Source organism: Rutidosis leptorrhynchoides, chromosome 2, assembly GCF_046630445.1.
Source record: "Rutidosis leptorrhynchoides isolate AG116_Rl617_1_P2 chromosome 2, CSIRO_AGI_Rlap_v1, whole genome shotgun sequence".
In the NCBI taxonomy this organism is placed as follows: Eukaryota; Viridiplantae; Streptophyta; class Magnoliopsida; order Asterales; family Asteraceae; genus Rutidosis; species Rutidosis leptorrhynchoides.
Window position 1 is genome coordinate 640,395,737 of NC_092334.1, and position 7,543 is coordinate 640,403,279.

A 7,543-nucleotide genomic window follows, 5' to 3' on the forward strand; every position below is an offset into this window, starting at 1 on the left:
AGCAGGTAACCAGGATTATATATTTTAATTTTTTTTCTTCGATTTTGTTTATTCAATAACACAACATTGATAACTTCAGAAGTTTTTATAAATAATTTAAGACGTATTTCATGTAATAATCATAAGCAAAAAGGTTTCGAATCTTGAAATCAGGTTTTGAGTTTTTTTTTCTTTTCTTCGTATATAGTTACTGATGCTGTTTTTGATTATTTACTTATTGTCTGATAAAGTAAATTCCCATACTCTGTTTATTTTTGTGTCGTTTACAAATTCAAAACCCATTTCATTGTTTAGTTGTAATGAATGAATGGTTACAGTCGAGTTGGTTGTGAAGAAGATGGAAGGGGATTAAAATAGAAAAATTCGGGTTTAATAAATATAAATTTGGTTATAGTATCAGAAAAACTGAAATGGTACGATGGTTAAGGAGGGTTGCGAGTGAGCGAGAGGTCGCGGGTTCGAGCCCGGTTCTGGGCGTTTTCTTTTTAGAAAGGATCTTGAGGTAGTTTTCATATTTTAAAATCTTTTTATTATTATTAATATTAATATTATGATTGTTAATATTATTTTTTATCATTGTTATTATAGGTATTATACTTATTATTGTTAGTAATACCATTATTGTTAGTATTATTATTATGTATGAGGAATCTTAAGATTATTATTATTATTATTATCATTATCAATTATTGTTATTATTACAAGTATTATAAGTATTAATACTATAATTATTGCTAATATTTGAATCAATATTATTGTTAATATTAGTAGGATTATTATTAATATTGTGATGAAAAAAATAAAAGTTACTAATAGTTATATTAATGTTAGTACTAGTACCATTTTTGAATTATTATTATTATTAAGCATTATGATAAAATTTTCATGATTATAAATACAAGTATGAATATTATTATTATTATTATCACAAATAGTTGTATTAATATTATTATTATGATTAGAATTATTATTATTATTATTATGAAAATAATACGAGTTATCATTATTTTCATTAATATTAGTATTAGTATCACTTTTGTAACTACTAGTATTATTATTATTATTATTATTATTATTATTATTATTATTATTATTATTATTATTATTATTATTATTATTATTAAACAAAAGTATTATTATTAACAATATCATTATTATTATTAATATTATCATTAACTAAAGTTATTATTATTATTATTAGTAAATCATTAATATAAAAACTATCGTTTTTAAACAAATATATATTTTTGTACATAAAACATACTTAATACATATACTACAACTATATTAATATTCCATATAACTATATATAAATCATATTAACATTACTTATATAAAAACTTACATACAACAAATTAGGTATATATTTTTATATGTAATCCTATATATATATATATATATATATATATATATATATATATATATATATATATATATATATATATATATATATTAATATAACTATATTAATCACTTTAAATACATATACAAGATAAATACGTAAAACATATAACTTAAGATATAACATAAAGTATATGTTTTTAAATGAAATCTAGTATAAATCTTATATAACTATAAAATATATATAAATAATATACATTAATAAATGAATTATGATATTTCTATCATATGTTTTAATATAAATACAAATGATATAGGTTCGTGAATCCGAGGCCAACCCTGCATTGTTCAGTATCGTCATATGTATTTTTACTACAAAATACAGTAGAGTGAGTTTCATTTGCTACCTTTTTAAATGCTTTTGCAATATATATTTTTGGGACTGAGAATACATGCGCTGATTTTATAACTGTTTTACGAAATAGACACAAGTAATCGAAACTACATTATATGGTTGAATGATCGAAGCCGAATATGCCCCTTTTTACTTGGTAACCTAAGAATTAGTAAACCGATCTACTAATTGACGTGAATCCTAAAGATAGATCTATTAGGCCTAACAAACCCCATCCAAAGTACCGGATGCTTTAGTACTTCGAATTCATTTTTTCATGTCCGAAGGATTTCCCGGAATGATAGGGGATATTCTTATATGCATCTAGTTAATGTCGGTTACCAGGTGTTCAATCCATATGAATGATTTTTGTCTCTATGCATGGGACGTATATTTATGAGAACTGGAAATCAAATTCTTATGGTCTAATAAAATGATGAAAATGATCGATTATGATAAACTAATGAACTCACCAACCTTTTGGTTGACACTTTAAAGCATGTTTATTCTCAGGTATGAAAGAAATCTTCCGCTGTGCATTTGCTCATTTTAGAGATATTACTTGGAGTCATTCATGACATATTTCAAAAGACGTTGCATTCGAGTCGTTGAGTTCATCAAGATTATTATTAAGTCAATTATAGTTGGATATATTATGAAATGGTATGCATGCCGTCAACTTTCGATGTAATGAAAGATTGTCTTTTCAAAAGCGAATGCAATGTTTGTAAAATGTATCATATAGAGGTCAAGTACCTCGCGATGTAACCAACTATTGTGAATCGTTTGTAATCGATATGGACTTCATCCGGATGGATTAGGATGGGTGGCTTCAAAGGGTTAGTGATATATGTCGTTGTACACTAACAGTTGTTATGAACACCGATGGGAAATTCGAGTACCATTCCTTTGTACGATTGGTTAACCGTGGTTATGTATTGTAGTTTTAGCATATTATATTGTGAACTATATGCTATTGGTGATGCTAGCTTATTGTAAATTGCGGATACTTTAGTATGCATTGTGATTGCATGGTTGTTGAGTTGCTAGCTCGTATGCGGTATTTGTGTAAGTGTATGCAAGTAAGTAGATTATATATGTATATGTATAATTATTGCATTCACTAAGCGTTAGCTTACCCCTCTCGTTGTTTACCTTTTTATAGGTATTGTTGATGCGGAGTTGCCTAGTTGCTAGACTAGGGTTGCTAGACGTTGCTTAAGCTTGGAGGATTAACTTTTGGACATTTGGACGCGGATTGGGGATTTGGTAGTCCCCGGGATTATGCTCTTGGTATCGGGTTGGGTTATTGAGTATTCACTCGTGTGTGTGTGTGTAATTGGATTATTATTGCAAATGCTTTTGTAATATGTCATTTTCGTACCAAGAGTCATATTAAAATGTTGAACGTGTCATTTTGATAACGTGTCTTCGGTTAAAACTATTGGAATGGTTTAAGTAAAGTGGATGTTTAATGGGACCTAACTTATAAAACAAAATGTGCTTCGTTTTTGGTACATGGATTTGGGGTTGTTACAACCTGGCCATTCGAGGTTCTAACAACAAATGCACAACCAAATAACCATTCAGCATACATAAGCAACTCAACAACTATAGCTAACGCAAGACAACCCTACACTATACAGCATAGTCAGTACTTCTACAGCAATTTAAATACTACATTAGATAACTAACAAAGGTAAATATGAGTAGCACAACTTGCTACTATAAACTACACCCGGAGACAGTCCCACTCACCAATTACCTGTTCAGCTAAGATGTCTATCTACTGAGCGGTTTTTCTGTTCTTATCACCTGAGAACAACATAAACCAAGTTAGTATAGTGCTCTAATGAAAATTAGATACACGTGCAACATAACGGCTAGAAAACAACCATTAGACAATAAGTCATGCTCTGGTGTACATTTGTACGATTGTAGATACAACCGTACGGTTACAGTCCCATCTTGCATGGATACAACATGTATTCATGTGGTTGCAGGTTGAAGCCCGGTTTCCCAATATCACTGCATCTGTACGGTTATAGATGCACCCGTAAGGTTGCATAGTGTACCCGTACAATTGCACAGTGTACCCGTACGGTTTCAAGCTGCATCTGTACGGTTGTGTTCTTCACCAACAGCAACAGTTAACTTACGGGTTTCAAGCTCAAATTACTCAAATCTTGATCGTGGACTCATTTATGACCACAAAACCGAACACATCTTGTACACTAAACGTTTTGGGACATAAACCCACAAGATTTACCTCAAAACAACACTTAATTTGCAAAATTTAGACACCAAAATCACATTTGACAAAATCTAACTAAAAACCTCAATTTTACAAAGATTAAAACACGAAATTACAAAATTCTTACCTTGTTTAAAACACTGAAATCACAAGGAAAATATTTCACAAACTCAACAAATTTAAGATTAATTTTTGATGATTAGTGTTTCAAGAGGAGATGAAGTTAGGTACGTAAGTATTTTGGTGAATTTTCTGGAGAGACTGGGAATGAAACAGATACAAATATTAAGACCACTCTTAACCATGACACAATGTCAAGACATCACGGAGTGCCACATCAGCGCCACATCAACACCTTCTTCTCATCACCAACCAACCACTAAATACTAACAACCATGACGTACCCATCACACACTTCCTCACACCCACTAAATTAATTAATTATTTATGGGTACAAGTAATAAGGCAAAATGTACAACAAATCAATACAAGTGTTCAGTGATCCATTTTGCTATCCAACGACAAAATGAAGCACGGGTGATCAAGGGCTAAGTAATGGCTAATTGCTAATATTAGGGTGATAGGAAGACGGAGCCAAGGGCTAACCGTTACTAGTGCTCTATTAAGGGGTTAAAACCCATACTCCTCATTACACGGGTATTTATCAGTTATCTGATATTTTCGTATCTAGTTTAACAACCCTAATGGAGTCCAAATTAAATAAATGAACCTGTTATGTGATGTGTGCGAGGTGTAGTACGAAATAGATTATTTTTTTACTACGAAATACTATTAAATACGAAACAATAGAAATACAATTTACCGTTTAATGACCGGTTTTTCGATTTAAAAATGCGCTGTTTTACCCTATTTTGTACATAAGATAAACTACAAACATATATATATATATATATATATATATATATATATATATATATATATATATATATATATATAGTGGTAGGATCAAGAGGGAAGTAACCATTCGGGGGGAAGCAAAAACTTTTTTTTTCGTTTTTTGAAAAAACTTTGTTCACGAACATTATAGATGAGATGAAAACTTTTGGTTGACACTTTAAAGCATGTTTATTCTCAGGTATGAAAGAAATCTTCCGCTGTGCATTTGCTCATTTTAGAGATATTACTTGGAGTCATTCATGACATATTTCAAAAGACGTTGCATTCGAGTCGTTGAGTTCATCAAGATTATTATTAAGTCAATTATAGTTGGATATATTATGAAATGGTATGCATGCCGTCAACTTTCGATGTAATGAAAGATTGTCTTTTCAAAAGCGAATGCAATGTTTGTAAAATGTATCATATAGAGGTCAAGTACCTCGCGATGTAACCAACTATTGTGAATCGTTTGTAATCGATATGGACTTCATCCGGATGGATTAGGATGGGTGGCTTCAAAGGGTTAGTGATATATGTCGTTGTACACTAACAGTTGTTATGAACACCGATGGGAAATTCGAGTACCATTCCTTTGTACGATTGGTTAACCGTGGTTATGTATTGTAGTTTTAGCATATTATATTGTGAACTATATGCTATTGGTGATGCTAGCTTATTGTAAATTGCGGATACTTTAGTATGCATTGTGATTGCATGGTTGTTGAGTTGCTAGCTCGTATGCGGTATTTGTGTAAGTGTATGCAAGTAAGTAGATTATATATGTATATGTATAATTATTGCATTCACTAAGCGTTAGCTTACCCCTCTCGTTGTTTACCTTTTTATAGGTATTGTTGATGCGGAGTTGCCTAGTTGCTAGACTAGGGTTGCTAGACGTTGCTTAAGCTTGGAGGATTAACTTTTGGACATTTGGACGCGGATTGGGGATTTGGTAGTCCCCGGGATTATGCTCTTGGTATCGGGTTGGGTTATTGAGTATTCACTCGTGTGTGTGTGTGTAATTGGATTATTATTGCAAATGCTTTTGTAATATGTCATTTTCGTACCAAGAGTCATATTAAAATGTTGAACGTGTCATTTTGATAACGTGTCTTCGGTTAAAACTATTGGAATGGTTTAAGTAAAGTGGATGTTTAATGGGACCTAACTTATAAAACAAAATGTGCTTCGTTTTTGGTACATGGATTTGGGGTTGTTACAACCTGGCCATTCGAGGTTCTAACAACAAATGCACAACCAAATAACCATTCAGCATACATAAGCAACTCAACAACTATAGCTAACGCAAGACAACCCTACACTATACAGCATAGTCAGTACTTCTACAGCAATTTAAATACTACATTAGATAACTAACAAAGGTAAATATGAGTAGCACAACTTGCTACTATAAACTACACCCGGAGACAGTCCCACTCACCAATTACCTGTTCAGCTAAGATGTCTATCTACTGAGCGGTTTTTCTGTTCTTATCACCTGAGAACAACATAAACCAAGTTAGTATAGTGCTCTAATGAAAATTAGATACACGTGCAACATAACGGCTAGAAAACAACCATTAGACAATAAGTCATGCTCTGGTGTACATCTGTACGATTGTAGATACAACCGTACGGTTACAGTCCCATCTTGCATGGATACAACATGTATTCATGTGGTTGCAGGTTGAAGCCCGGTTTCCCAATATCACTGCATCTGTACGGTTATAGATGCACCCGTAAGGTTGCATAGTGTACCCGTACAATTGCACAGTGTACCCGTACGGTTTCAAGCTGCATCTGTACGGTTGTGTTCTTCACCAACAGCAACAGTTAACTTACGGGTTTCAAGCTCAAATTACTCAAATCTTGATCGTGGACTCATTTATGACCACAAAACCGAACACATCTTGTACACTAAACGTTTTGGGACATAAACCCACAAGATTTACCTCAAAACAACACTTAATTTGCAAAATTTAGACACCAAAATCACATTTGACAAAATCTAACTAAAAACCTCAATTTTACAAAGATTAAAACACGAAATTACAAAATTCTTACCTTGTTTAAAACACTGAAATCACAAGGAAAATATTTCACAAACTCAACAAATTTAAGATTAATTTTTGATGATTAGTGTTTCAAGAGGAGATGAAGTTAGGTACGTAAGTATTTTGGTGAATTTTCTGGAGAGACTGGGAATGAAACAGATACAAATATTAAGACCACTCTTAACCATGACACAATGTCAAGACATCACGGAGTGCCACATCAGCGCCACATCAACACCTTCTTCTCATCACCAACCAACCACTAAATACTAACAACCATGACGTACCCATCACACACTTCCTCACACCCACTAAATTAATTAATTATTTATGGGTACAAGTAATAAGGCAAAATGTACAACAAATCAATACAAGTGTTCAGTGATCCATTTTGCTATCCAACGACAAAATGAAGCACGGGTGATCAAGGGCTAAGTAATGGCTAATTGCTAATATTAGGGTGATAGGAAGACGGAGCCAAGGGCTAACCGTTACTAGTGCTCTATTAAGGGGTTAAAACCCATACTCCTCATTACACGGGTATTTATCAGTTATCTGATATTTTCGTATCTAGTTTAACAACCCTAATGGAGTCCAAAT